The following is a 15,615-nucleotide window of genomic DNA, read 5'->3' on the forward strand; positions in this document are numbered from 1 at the left end:
AGGGGGGGTTGAATTCCTAGGAACGCCATCAGGGATGAGAAGGGTTAGACCAAAAAGGAATTGAAAGAAATTTCTGAAAAAAATTAAAGAACATCATAAAAATCCTTTTTAATCCTCCAGCGCTGTATGTTAATATGATCGGTCTGGTCAGATGGGTGTGGCTTATTGTCCGTCTCTCTCCCCCACTCCTGGCTTGCTCCGCGCATTCCTTTCGGGGAATTTCTGCGTTCGCTTGGAGTTACTGCGCATGAACATTTAAATGGCCTCTCGCACTTGCGCAGTATGCTTTCCCTACTGTGGGCAAAGCAGAAAAGCAGTATTGCGCATGCGCCAGAATACGCAATTGCTTTCTATGACCCGGAAGTATACTTCCGGTACGAAGTATACTTTCGGTACAAAGAAAGCAATCACATATGCCGGCTCATGCGCAATACTGTTTTTCGGCTTTGCCCACAGTTGGCCAAAGCACACTGTGCAAGAGGCCATTTGAACGTGCACGCACCAAAGCTCTACGCGAATGCAGAAATTCCCCGAAGGAATGCTTAGAGCAAGCCAGGAGGGGGGAGAGACGGACAAAAAGCCACACCCATCGGATCGGACCGACCATATTAACATACAGCGCGGGAGGAATAAAAAAGGTATTTATGGATCATACGTGGGGAGTCAAGGGGTATCAAAAGTACTTGTGTAAAGCATAGAGGACACTGAAATGAATGATATTTTTAAATGGTAGCCCAAAAAAGTGGAGACAGGTTCCTTTTAACCAGGCCCTTCCCTAGCTTTTTCAGCTGATCTTATCACTATATTTTTGTTATTTCAAAGTGATTTTATTGCCAATTTTTCTTTCCTAATGAGATTATCATGAATGGGTGTGAATATGGATCAAGAGTTATTTTTAAAAACTTAAAATCATTTAGGACCAGGTCACAGAAAGGGCTGATGTGGTGGCCTTGATTCTCAAGGGGATAACATTTGGATGTGGGTTTCACTTGTATATGGAAGCTGCGTGTAAAGTCTGGGTTGGTGGACTTACACATGGGTTTATCTTTCTTTAGCTGGAATTGTTGTTTAAGGATGAATATGCACACCAATGAATGAAGGTCTAGGAAAAGGTGCAATTTATCTGGCTTGTAAGAAAGGCAAAAGGATAAGCCTTTTGACAGTATTTGAAACAGTGAGTTTCTTCTTAGAACTTTTGAAGCTAATGAGAGATTTTACCCTTTTTGGCTCCTCGGATACCTCTTCTGGATTTTTTCTTATTGGTTTGGATTGGAAGTATTTTTTTTATAGTGAATGGTTGCAGTTGTTTGTGGAGTGTGTTGGTGAGATTTGCAATCAGTAAAAAAAAGAACCACCGCACAACCAGCTCTACCCTCTCCTAGTGTATCCTCACCCATCCCTGTAGACTGTGAGCCCTGATGGGCAGGGTCCTCTCTCCTCTGCTTGTGTGTCCCTTGTCTTGCACATGTTTATTGTACTTGTCTATATTTCCCCTTTTCACATGTAAAGCGCCATGGAATAAATGGCGCTATATAAATGTATAATAATAATAATAATAATAATAATAATAATAAACCGATGCATTCTCACCGGTGTTTGTAATGTCAAGGATGTTCGTTTCACCTGTTTGGTTACTAGGGTTGTTGTCTAGTTGAAAATCTCATGAACAGAGACATTGATTTAATTTTGACTTGTGTTGCCCTTTGTGGGGGAGGGTAAGGTGATTCCAGTATCTGTACAGTGCGGGCATTTCTGAGGGGGATGTGGGAAAAATGTTCAGGTATATATGTGGAATTGAGATCAGTGGGAATTTGATGGGAGGGAAACGTGGGAGAGGAGGTATGGGATTGTGGTGAATGGTACTCTTGTCGAAGTTTGTTGATCTTTTCTCTGATTGCCAACTATGTGTAAATCAGTGTTGGATTCTGATTTGTTAACAGTGGGAAGGCTACTGGGGATTTGTTGTGAACTCCCTTGTTCGGATTTCTGAGCCAAAGCTCCCTCTGATCCCTCTGGTGGTTACTGAGAGTAGTGGAGCTGGCCAGGTGGATGGAGGTTCTCCACCTGACGATGATAATTGGGAATCTGGGATTGCTGGCTGGGAGCATATAATGGAGCTGGCTGCTCTTGAAGGTTGCTGTTGATTTTTTCCTCTGTGTGCATTTGGAGCTCTTTTGTCTCCTGCCTGATCTGCATTTTCAGCTAAGTGATTCTTTTGCTAATCCTTTGCATCTAATCTGGTTGTGTCTTTTTTTTGCTTTCTGTTTTGCTGCTAGGGTTCAGCATTCGCCCTGCTGGGGGCAGCGCTGGGCCCTGCTTCATATGTTGCAACTTGTTCAGTCCCGTGTTATGCTAGTATGCTTTTGCTTGCTGCCAGTTTATACCAGAGTGCTGATCTAGCGGGGATGAGATCGTGTGATCTCAGGCTTTTTTGTATATCAGAAGTGTTGGACTTTTTCAGGGTTTTGTGCGTGATTGCAGACAGTATCTTTTTCTGTCCTGTCCTGTCTAGACAGCTTGGGCTCCACCATTTGCTCAGTCTGTTCTCTGCCTGTGTTTGTGTCTCATCTTGTCTCACCGACAAGATATATTTGGGGGCGGTCTATTCCTTTGGGGATCTGCTCCGGGGCAGTTTAGATTTCATCTTTCTGTCTTTAGGCTTAGTTAGTCCTCCGGCTGTGACGAAGCGTCTAGGGCATCGTAGGAACACTCAACGGCTACTGCTAGTTGTGCGGATAGGATCAGGGGTCTGCAATCCACTTAGTTAAAAACCTCTCTGGTCCTCTTGTGGCTTAGCCTGTTCCTGCCATCCTCCTCGGTGTCCCATTCATAACGGGATATTGGAGGATGAGGTGTGGGATGTGTGATAGCGGTCTGATATGTTGGGGTATTGGTTGTGGAAGGATGTGCTGACTTGGTTTATGATGATAATGGTTTTAAGCAGGGCCAGCGTCAGCACCCGGGCAAGTGCAGGGGCCCTGAGCGGGGGGTCTACTCGCCGTCGGGGACACCGCTGCGCTATGGAGGCCTGGTGTCTGTGTCAGTGCCACCGCCCGTGAGTGGCCCCCCTGCTTGCTCAGGTCCCCAGCAATTGCGATACTTACCTCTCCCTGCTCCACCAATGCGGAATTCTTCCGCATCTCCTGTCTGTGACGTTCAGGTCAGAGGTGTGATAATGTCATGTCTGTGCGCCCTCTGCCTGAGTAGTCACAGTGCAGAGAGCCGAAAGACGGCGACTCTGAGGAGTTCGGTGCAGAGCAGCGGCCAGTGACAAGAGGCGAGTATTTCTTTTTTTTATGTTTAGATCATTATATATGGGGCCCATTATACACTGGAGCATCATATATGGGGCCTATTATACCCTGGAGCATCATATATGGGGCCTATTATACCCAGGAGCATCATATATGAGGCCCATTATACACTGGAGCATCATATATGGGGTCCATTATTCTGTATCGAGCAATATATGTGGCTCATTATACGGTATGGAGCACTATGTGGTGCCCATAATACTATATGGAGCAATGTATGGGGCTCATTATTCTGTATGGAGCATTATATGCGGCTCATTATTCTGTATGGACCAGTATATGGGGTTCATTATACTGTATGGAGCAATATATGGGGCTTATTATTCGGTATGGGGCCATATATGGGGTTCATTATTCTGTATGGGGCAATATATGGGGCTCATTATTCTGTATGGGGCTCATTATAATGTGTGGAGCAATATATGGGGGGCTTATTATTCTGTATGGAGTAATATATGGGTCTCATTATTCTGTATGGGGCAATATATGGGGCTCATTATTCTGTATGGGGCTCACTATAATGTGTGGAGCAATATTTGGGGGTTCATTATTCTGTATGGGGCAATATATGGGGCTCATTATTCTGTATGAGGCAATATATGAGTCTCATTATTCTGTATGGGGCAATATATGGGTCTCATTATTCTGAATGGGGCAATATATGGGGCACATTATTCTGTATGGAGCAATATATGGGGCTCATTATTCTGTATGGGGCAATATATGGGGCTCATTATTCTGTATGGAGCAATATATGGGGCTCATTATTCTGTATGGGGCATAATTTGGTGCCGATAATACTGTATGGAGCAATATATCGGGTCCATTTATGCTATACGGAGGACTATACTGTCCGGTTTCTGACCTAGTGTAGAATTTACAATAGATATCACTCATGTAATGTAAGAAATCAGTGAAATAATTAGTATTGTACTATACCTATATTTCTCTGCAGTATCTGTGCATCATGAACCGTGGTATGTGTTAAAGGGGCTCACTGAGACTCTTTCGCCCGGAGCTCACAAAATCCTGGAGCCGGCCCTGCCTTTAAGTATGGATTGACAGGAGTGGTAACCTGTAGAAGTTTTTCAATGCTAAATGTGGTAGAATTCGGTGCAAATAAAACAAAAAATCTGTAATACAAACTATGCCATATTTATTGTACGCCATAGTTATTGTACATTTTACACATTCTAGACACCTCTTTTAACAAGGAGAATGGAAAGGGCACATTTCTTCCATCAAATAAGCCAACTAAATGGTATAAACTTAAACAAGACAGTTAACCCAATTAATTATGTACTGGTATCTCATGTGTCAGGTCCACTTCTTTCAAGCAGGATCAGAAACACTTTTATGTTGTTACAATTTAACTTTTATTTCTATCATAGATTGAAAGTGTAACTGTTTCAGGAGAACTTGCAGCAGGATGATTGTGTCTGCCCTAGCTCCTCATCCTCAACCTCCTCTACTCTCCAAAGAATCTTATGAGCAGCAACTTTCATCTCTCTTAGTAAATACAGATTTTACAGCCTTTAGGGTGTGTGCACACATTAAGGATTTTCTGCAGACATTTCTGAAGTGGATTCAGCTACAGACACTGTTTAACACATCAATTATGGACCTAAAACAAAAATGTACATCATAGTTGTTAACCTGTGAAAGGCAGCTTAGAATAGGGACAGGTCTGTTCTTTTATTAACCCTAAATGCATAATAAAATATTGTGCTGTTGAGAGCTGACACAAGGCTAGGAGACCATTTTAGTCACAAAATTGGAGCTCTTCCACTTTCCCCTCTTAGCTATGAGGCTGCTACCCATCTGCCTCTTTCCATCAATCTTAGCTGCCAGAAATGAGTCAGCTATCATCTATGATAACTTATTTTTGCACAATGTTGTTAATTTATATGTGTGTATATATATATATATATATATATAGTTATATAGTAGGGATTTGCTCCGGTAGGTAATGGCAGGGCTGCAGTAACGAGGCAATACACAGGCTTGAAGTCCAAATTCAGTGGTTTAATGTCACGTTGCAAACAGCAGGTTAACCACTGGTCCCAGACTCACCCCAGACTCACCCCTTGCACGGGACGGGCTTCACTAAGCGGCTGCCAGGTCCGCAGCATCCGCCAGGTGCCATTCCCATGTATCTCCCATCCATTAAAACACCCTTTACTTTATAATAATAATCTTTTTTTTTTTTTTTTTTTATAATAATCTTTATTTTTATATAGCGCTAACATATTCCGCAGCGCTTTACAGTTTGCACACATTTTTTCATCACTGTCCCCGATGGGGCTCACAATCTAAATTCCCTATCAGTATGTCTTTGGAGTGTGGGAGGAAACCCACGCAAACACGGGGAGAACATACAAACTCCTTTACCACATACCTCCCTCCTATGTTCAACCCTAAGGGGGTGGACACATGAGATACAGTGAACTCTGGACAGGACATCTGCATTCCCCTGTAGTCTGCCTGCCCGATGTTCTACTGAAAATTTAAAATTTTGCAGGGACAGGAACCACCTGGTGACTGGGGCATTCCTTTCCTTAGCTTGACTCATCCACGTAAGAGGGGAATGATCTGTCACCAACCAAAATGTTCTCCCCGGCAAATAGTAGCGCAATGACTCCAGTGCCCACTTGATGGCCAGGCACTCTCTCTCCACAATACTGTACCTGGTTTCAGCTGGGGTAAGCTTCCGGCTTAGGAAACTAACGGGATGCTCTTCCCCGTTAACTTCCTGAGACAGCACGGCACCGAGCCCTATCTCAGAGGCATCAGTCTGCACAACGAACTCTTTTTTGAAATTTGGAGTGATCAGGACTGGTGTACCACACAGTTCCCCTTTTAACTTTGTAAAGGCCTCCTCTAACTGATCATTCCAGTGGACCTCACAGATTTCCTCTCTTTTAAGCAGTCTGTTAAAGGCGCGGACAGGGTTGCAAAGTTGGGAATGAACTGCCTGTAATATCCCACCAAACCTAAAAAGGCTTTTACCTGTTTTGTTGTGAGGGGACGGGGCCAGTTCTGAATTGCCTCCACTTTGTTTACTTGAGGCTTGAGAACTCCTCTCCCAATGACGTAACCCAAGTACAGAGCTTCCTCCAACCCTATGAAACACTTCTTTGGGTTGGCAGTTAGCCCTGCTTGTCGCAGAGAGTCTATCACTACCTGTACTTTTGCTAAGTGACTTTCCCAGTCTGTACTGCACACAATAATATTGTCTAGATATGCTGAGGCATAGCGGCGATGGGGACGGAGAACAATATCCATTAATCACTGGAACGTTGCTGGTGCGCCACGCAACACAAAGGGTAACACCTTATACTGGAACAGCCCCTCGGGTGTTACAAAAGCCATTTTTTCCTTCGCCACCTCTGTTAGGGGTACCTGCCAATAACCTTTTGTGAGGTCCAGAGTTGTAAAATACCGTGCCTGCCCAAATCGCTCTATCAACTTGTCAACCCGGGGCATGGGGTAGGCGTCAAACTTTGAAATGTCATTAAGTTTTCTAAAATCATTACAGAATCTTAGAGGCCCATCAGGCTTGGGTATTAGGACTATTGGGCTGGCCCACTCACTTTGGGACTCTTCCAATTATCACTTCATAATGCAGATTTGTCACAACCCCCACCTCGTGGCACTGCCTTTCCACTGGCGTGTTTATCACCACTAGTGCAGTGGGATAGTCTTTTAAGTCCCCATGTATACACAACACCCCTATTTTCCGACCCGTATACTAGCTGGTTTGTATCCAGCTGGCTCGTACCAGGGTTACAAGACTCCCTGAGTCCAATAGGGCCACAGCAGGGGTGCCTTCCACTTCAACCCGACACAAATGTTCCATATTGGGACCTTTTGGGGTGCCCACTGCACACATCGGTTCGGCATAGTGAGACTCGCGGTACCCAAAGTTTGTGTCCACGGGCTCAGCCAGGTGGGGGCAATCAGCTCTCATATGACCTGGTTCCTGGAAAGCCAGCAGATTATGGGGCTCCTTACTTCCCCAGATAAGTCCTGAGTGGCCTTCCTGGGCTCTGCTCGCCGAACCAGGGGTGGGGACTTAGGGAACCTTCCTGTTGCCTTCTGGGGAGTCCCTCCCTGTAGCTCTTTGGTAGCCCCATACCTTTCTATGAGGTCTATCATCTGCATGGCATAAGTAGGGGATGCCTGTCCGACCGATGTCTGGAGGGAGGGGGGCAAAGCCCTCCAAAACTTATCAGTCACTATGCGGTCCAGCATGACCATGGGGGACAACACCTTAGGCTGCAACCACTTTCATAACAGGTGCATCAGGTCGTAATACTGGGACCGAGCCAGCTTGGAAGGGGTAAACTCCCACTGGTGTACCCGCTGGGCCCGAACTAACACATTTACCCCAAGACGTGCCAGTATCTCACCCTTGACGACCGTGTAGTCCGCCCTTTGCTCCGTGGGTAGGTCCTGATATGCTTTCAAAGGTCCTGGGTCCAGAAACGGAGCGATGATTTCTGCCCACTGGTCCCGGGGTAGCTTCTCTCTCTCAGCGACTCCTTCGAACATCTCCAGGTACGCCTCCACATCGTCCGACTTCTCTATTTTGGGAACCGCTGTACGAACCGCTTTCCGGACATCATGGATTCCCCGGTTAGTTCCTTTTGTCTGCGCTTTTGTGATATGCTCTATCAACAGCTGATTGGTTTCCTGCTGCTGCTGCATAGCCTGCTGCTGCATACCCTGCTGTCGCATGGCCTCCTGCTGCTTCCGCCGCATGGCCTCCTGCTGCTGCATAGTCTGCTGCAGCTGTGTAGCCTGCTGCTGCATAGCCTGCTGCTGCTGTCGCATGGCCTCTATGAGCGTTTTTACCGTGGCCTCCATTTCTGGGCGGGGCTTATTCACCTGCTCCCCCCTCCCTGTCTTGCTCTACGCATTTCTTCTTGTGTAGAGCAAGACAGGGAGGGGGGAGCAGTTGAATAAGCCCCGCCCATCAGACCGGACCGTGGCAGTTTACATACATCTGAACCGATATAAAAAAGGTATTTATGCATGAAAGATGCGGGGTCAGGGGGAAGCAAAAGTACTAAGAGAATACCTTATGTGACATGTGACACACAATTGAATGATATCATTATATGATATCTCAAAAAAGGGGTGACAGATTCCCTTTAAAGTCCAAATTCAGTGGTTTAATGTCATGTTGCAAACAGCAGGTTAACAGAAAGTAAGGAAAGCATAAATATATTCCAGCTTAGAGAACCACTGGTCCCAGACTCACCCCTTGCACGGGACGGGCTTAACTAAGCGGCTGCCAGTTCCGCGGCATCTGCCTGGTGCCATTCCCAGGGTTGTTGAGAGTCTTGCTGCTATAGTCCTGCAGCACGGGGATCCTGTATACAAGTTCAGGCTAAGTCCAGCCAAGCTCCTGTAACTTCCAGACACACACTCACCATGTGCTAAACACAAACCTCCATTACATAGCCCATAACCCCTCCCACAAGTGAGGTAGACATCACATGGGCTGATCACGTGTCCATGACATAATCGCAGGTCCTGTCTTTAGGGAAAAACCCGGCCAAACATTAATCTGCTGGGAGAAATGTATCTCCCATCCAGTAAAACACCCTTTACTGTACCAAAATATAAATAGTGACAAATCCACTTTAAATCGATAATAAAGTGGCTTTACATTTATCGTCCAACCTAAGCTTAGTTATGGTAGGCACATAAGTATATATAATATATATATTTTTATCCAAAGCACTTCTGCCATTTTCGGAAACCTGGCCATTCCTATTAGGCTAAGAACCTCTCTTTTGGCAAATGATGTAATGAGTAGGCCAGTCTGACCGCAGATGTCAGTGGTAAAGAAGGCTGGGGGCTTTCATCAATGTATTCCTCTCTCACCATTGATATAAACACTCAGCTGATGACTTTCTAATGTATCACAGTTGGCTTGAACACAACTGATTTCATTACACGGTTTTTGAGTTCTCTGATCTGATCTACAGTCTTTGAACTCCTCTTACTAAAACTGCAACACTGGTTGGAAATGTCATTACGGTAACTAAATTTAGTACTTATGTGGATTCATAGGCAAGCAAATCTAATCCACGGTCCGCTGGGGAATAGCCTTCATCAAAAGGACAGGTTTAATTTGTCAGGCCTTCTTTTGCATTTGGAGCAGTTGATGAATAATGTTTTCTGCTGTAATCTGCCCCCCAGTCACAAACGTATTATCTGTTCCATTTGTCAGACACTGAATGCTGAAGGCATTGGCATACATACAAATCATGGGGCCCTTTAGCAAAAGTCCTAATTGGCCCCACTTCCCCAACTCAAAATAAAGTTTTGGTCAAGTTAAGTCAAAGTATGCAAGCACATTCACAGAAGGTATACCTTCCAAATTTTAAAGACTAGGAGATGGACATGTATTGGGGCGTTCACACAGTAATTTTCTCCTTATTGAATCCCTTTAGTATTCTCACCAACTTTGATTCCCCTTTGATGGCCCTCATATGTCCTCAAAATGTATCCCTAGTCACTGTATGATACCCTTAGGCTGTGTACACATGATGTTTTTTTTGCGTTTTCGCGGCGCTTTTCCTCTGCGGAATCGCCGCGAAAACGCAAAGAAAATGCATCCATGCAGTCCTATGGGATTCCGCAATGCTGTGCTAATGCTGCGGCTTTTCCGCTGCGGAATCGCATAGCGGAAAAATACGCAGCATGCTAATTCTTTTTGTGGAATCGCGGCGATTCCGCACCCATAGGATTGCATTGATCCGCTTACTTTACGCATGTGGCTATATACCCACCATGCGTAAAGTGAGCGCTCAATGTGCGGATGGTACCCAGGATCTGGAGGAGAGGAGACTCTCCTCCAGGCCCTGGGTACCATATCCCTGTAAAAAATATAAAATTAAAATAAAAAATAGTGATATTCTCACCTTCTGACGGCCCCAGGAGCTCTCCCGCCTGTCCGCCATGCTCCCGGCATCTTCCGGTCCCAGTAATGATTTGCGCGAATGACCGCTGATGACGTTGCGCTCTCCTTGGCATCAGGCACGAGTAGGGAGTGGGTGATGGTGTCATAGTCTACCATCATTACTGGTACACCATTGGCTGAAGAAAAGAGAAAAAAGGGATCGACCATATCCAACGTCAGTTCTCTCCCTCTTGTACCTCTTGGAAAGTTCAAAACTTGCGTATAATGCTTTAAAAAAGTTATTTATAGTTCTGATATGTTTAATTCTATCTCATCATTAAAATATCAAGTAATCAATTAGGATTTTTGTTTACATTTTTGTCAGTTGTAAAATTCAGTTCCTTTGTTTCCAGATGTAGCAGTAGCAAATGTGTTTGCGTATAGATGTTATTTTCACTTAGATTAAGCGATTACTATTTTATCATTTCACTAAGGTTATTTTGCCATCTATAGGCCATGCAGCACACTGCAAGTATAACATTTATGGAGGCATTATCACATTTTGTAAATATGATGCTACTGCGCAGGCGCCGGCGGCCCCATCTTGCTAGAAGCAAAATTTTTTCCTTGTAGGAAAAACGATAGCTGTTACTGCACAGGTGCGGCTGGCGCCATTTTTAAACACTTTTTTTTTTAATGAATCTAAGGAAAGGATAAAACAAAATTATTATATGCACAATAGATATCAAATCATGCTGCAGCACAAGCGCCACCACCACCTCCTGCCTGCACAAGGTTTGTTTTTCCCAAGCTATATATAATATTCATCATGTAAACTAGGGAGCAGGTCAGTGAGAGATCAGTGACCTGTCAGAAGCCATACTGAAGAATATCTAAACAGAGCACCACATGAAGACCCCCCCACAGGCCGCCCTGGAGCACGAGCAGATCATTAACTGAAAACTGAAGATAAAGATTACACAACAACCACAAGACGGATTTCATATAATGCTCCTTACAGAATAATGAGCCCCATATATTGCTCCACACAGAATAGGTTCCATATAATGCTCCATACGGTATTATGGGTACCACATAGTGCTCCATACAGTATATTGAGCCCCATATATTGCTTAATACAGTATTATGCGTACCACATAGTGCTCCATACAGTATATTGAGCCCCATATATTGCTTAATACAGTATTATGCGTACCACATAGTGCTCCATACAGTATAATGAGCCCCATATATTGCTTAATATATTATTATGCATATCACATAGTGCTCCATACAGTATAATGAGCCCCATATATTGCTCCATACAGAATAATGAGCCCCATATATTGCTCCATACAAAATAATGAGCCCCATATATTGCTCCATACAGAATAATGAGCCCCATATATTGCTCTATACAGTATAATGAGCCCCATATAATGCTTGATACAGTATTATGGGTACCACATAGTGCTCCATACAGTATATTGAGCCCCATATATTGATCCATACAATATATTGAGCCCCATATATTGCTCCATACAGAATAATAAGCCCCATATATTGCTCCATACAGAATTATGAGCCCCATACATTGCTCTATACAGTATAATGAGCCCCATATAATGCTCCATAAAGTATTATGGGTACCACATAGTGCTCCATACAGTATAATGAGCCTCATATATTGCTCCATACAGAATAATCAGCCCCATATATTGCTCCATGCAGTATAATGAGCACCATATAACACTCCAGTGTAATGAGCCCCATATAATACTCCATACAGTATAATGAGCCCACACCTTGCTCCATACAGAAGGAGCCCCATACCTTGCTCCATGCAGAATGGGCCCCATATAATGTTTCATATATAATTGGCCCATACAGAATAATGAGCCCCATATATTGCTTCAAACAGTATAATGAGCCCCATATATTGCTCCATACAGTATTATGGGTACCACAAAGTGCTCCATACAGTATAATAAGCCCCATATATTGCTCCATACAGAATAATGATTCCCATATATTGCTCCATACAGAATAATGAGCCTCATATAATGCTTCATAGAGAATAGGTTTCATATAATTCTCCATACAGAATATGATGGGCCCCATATAATGCTCCATACAGAATATGATGGGCCCTACATATTGCTCCATACAGAATACTAAGCCACATATAATGCTCCATACAGTATTATGGGTACCACATAGTGCTCCTTACAGTATATTGAACCCCATATATTGATCCATACAGTATATGGAGCTCCATATATTGTTCCATACAGTATTATGGGTACCACATAGTGCTCCATACAGTATAATGAGCCCCATATATTGCTCCAAACAGTGTAATGAGACCCATTTACTACTCCATACAGTAAAATGAGCCCCATACCTTGCTCCATACAGAATGGGCCCCATATAATGCTCCATATATAATGGGCCCCATATGATGCTCCATATATAATGGGCCCCATATGATGCTAAATATATAATGGGCCTCATATGATGCTCCATATACTGTATAATGATATCCAAGAATATGTATATGACCCGGCGATGAAGAATCTGCTGCACCTTCAGAGGTCTTATATATAAAACTTCAGTTTTATTGGAAATATTTAAAAGATATAAAAGAGGACAGTTATATGCAGTCAGATCAACCAGTGGACATCTAGAACCAACATGTTTCGGCCCTGTGACAAAGGCCTTAATCATGGAGTGAGACGAGGATGACTGACTAAAATTTTCTTTTTTCATATATAATGATCCCCATATGATGCTCCATATATAATGGGCCCCATATGATGCTCCATATATAATGGGCCCCATATAGTGCTCCATCATATGATGGGCCCCATATAATGCACCAGTATATAATGGGCCCCATATTATGCTTCAGTATAATGGGCCCCATATGATGCTGCATACATAATGTTCCCCATATAATGCTCCAGTGTATGATGGGCCCCATATGATGCTCCAGTATATGATGGGCCCCATATGATGCTGCATATATAATGGGCCCCATATGATGCTGCATATATAATGGGCCCCATATGATGCTGCATATATAATGGGCCCCATATGATGCTCCATATATAATGGTCCCCAAATGATGCTCTATATATAATGGGCCCCATATAATGCTCCATTATATGATGGGCCCAATATAATGCTCCATATATGAGCCCCATATAATGCTCCAGTATATAATGGGCCCCATATTATGCTTCAGTATAATGAGCCCCATATGATGCTCCATGCATAGTGCTCCCTATATAATGCTCCAGTGTATGATGGGCCCCACAGGATGCTCCAGTATATGATGGGCCCCATATATTGCTCAAGACTTTAAAAACCTGAAATCCTCACCTCTCCTTGCTGGTCGCTGCTCTGCTCCGGACGCCTCAACGTTGGCGTCGTCCGGCTCTCTGCACTGTGACTGTACAGGCAGGGGGCGCACAGTCGTGATGTCATCGCACCCTCTGACCTGAAACGTCACTGTCAGAATACGCAGCAGCAGAAGAGCAGGAAGAGGTAAGAATCACAAGTCCCCGGGCCCTTAGCTAGCGAGTGAGGGGTCGACTCTTTATTAGCCCATGTGGCAACATTTCAGTTCCACAGCAGAGAAATGTTATGTTATGGATCTGAAACGTTGCCACATGGGCTAAGAAAGAGTCCGCCACTTTTTTCACAATATATTGGAGTGATTGATATCGCTATATATAAGAGCAGATACTCAGAATTACACCATTTATACAGGACAGAAGTATACACGGCTCCACAATATATACTGTGGTAAGGAACATAGAGTGGAGCTGGGTATATAGTATATAGTGGGACTCACTCTCGCAGACACGCTCATAGAAATTCATGCAGACATGCACACAGAGATGCTCGCACTGACACTCATTAGATAAGTACATAGACATGCTTATAGACACGACTATAAACGCACGCACACAGACAGACATGCTTATAGACAATCGCATGCAGACATGCACACAAACAAACACGCAGGCAGGCACGCACGCAGGCAGGCACGCACGCAGACAGGCACGCACTCAGATAGGCACACAAGCACGCAGAGAGGCACGCAGACACGCAAGCAGACAGGCACACACGCAGACAGGCAGGCACGCACGCAGATAGGCAGACACGCAAGCACGCACGCAGACATGCACGCACACAGGCATGCACGCAGACGTGCACGCAGACAGGCATGCGTGCAGATAGGCACGTACGCAGACAGGCACATATGCAGGTTGGCACGCAGAAAGGCATGCATGCAGACAGTCATGCATGCAGGCTTGCACACAGACAGGCACGCATGCATTTAGCCAGGCACGCACGCAGACAGGCACGCACACACACAGACAGGCACTCATGCAGGCTCGCACGCACACAGGCACACATGCAGACAGGCACACAGAGAGACACGCACACAGACACGTATGCACGCATGCAGACACGTGCACGCAGACAGGCAGGCATGCACACACGCAGGCTAGCTTGCAGGCATGCTTATAGACATGATTATAAACACGTATAAAGACACACTTCTAGACATGATTATAAACACGCATAAAGACACACTTAGGGGTGGTTCACATTGCGTTAATGGCCCTGCGTTCAACGCATCCGTTACATAACGGCACTAACGCTATGTAGCGGATGTGTTGATGCACCCATTGGCCGCCATTATAGTAGCACATCCTAACACATGCCTAATTCAGCATGCGTTAGCGATGATGCGTTACTTTGTGACGCACCCTCGAACGCGGTCTGCAGCGTTCAAGGGTGCGTCGGTTCTAGCGCACAGTGAATGGACACGTTCACTGTGCATAGACCTGTATGGCTAACGTATGGAAGCGCATGGTAACAAAATGCTACCATACGTTATCGCATAAGTTAGCTCTAGGTGCACAAAAGATGTCAGAAATGACATATGAGTTAGCGAATCCGTTTAGCGGATCCATTAAACGGATGCCCCTAACGCAATTTGGACCTAGCCTTATAGACATGCTTATAGACACTCGCAGACATGCTCACATGCATATACGCACTTAGACAAGCACACAGACACTCACAGTGCAGGGCGCACTGCATTATATCATTTTAGCAGACAGGGCTGCTGGCTGTGATGAGGCCGGGCCGGCACACAAACAAGATTTAAAGGCGTAGTGTTGGCCCGGCGAAAGAAGCAGCCGGCCTTGTGTCCCGGCCTGCAGTTGCTGGAAAAGCGGCCCGGGGGGCATATTCCCCTCTCTGCCCCCGGCCAAGCCCGCCCCTCACTCCATCGTCGGCCTTGCAAAGGAGCGGATCGCTGGCTGGGGTGAGTAGCGTAGAAAACAAAAAAAAACTGCTCTGAAG

Source organism: Dendrobates tinctorius, unplaced genomic scaffold (assembly GCF_039654945.1).
Source record: "Dendrobates tinctorius isolate UK_male_01 unplaced genomic scaffold, ASM3965494v1 ptg000177l, whole genome shotgun sequence".
In the NCBI taxonomy this organism is placed as follows: domain Eukaryota; kingdom Metazoa; phylum Chordata; class Amphibia; order Anura; family Dendrobatidae; genus Dendrobates; species Dendrobates tinctorius.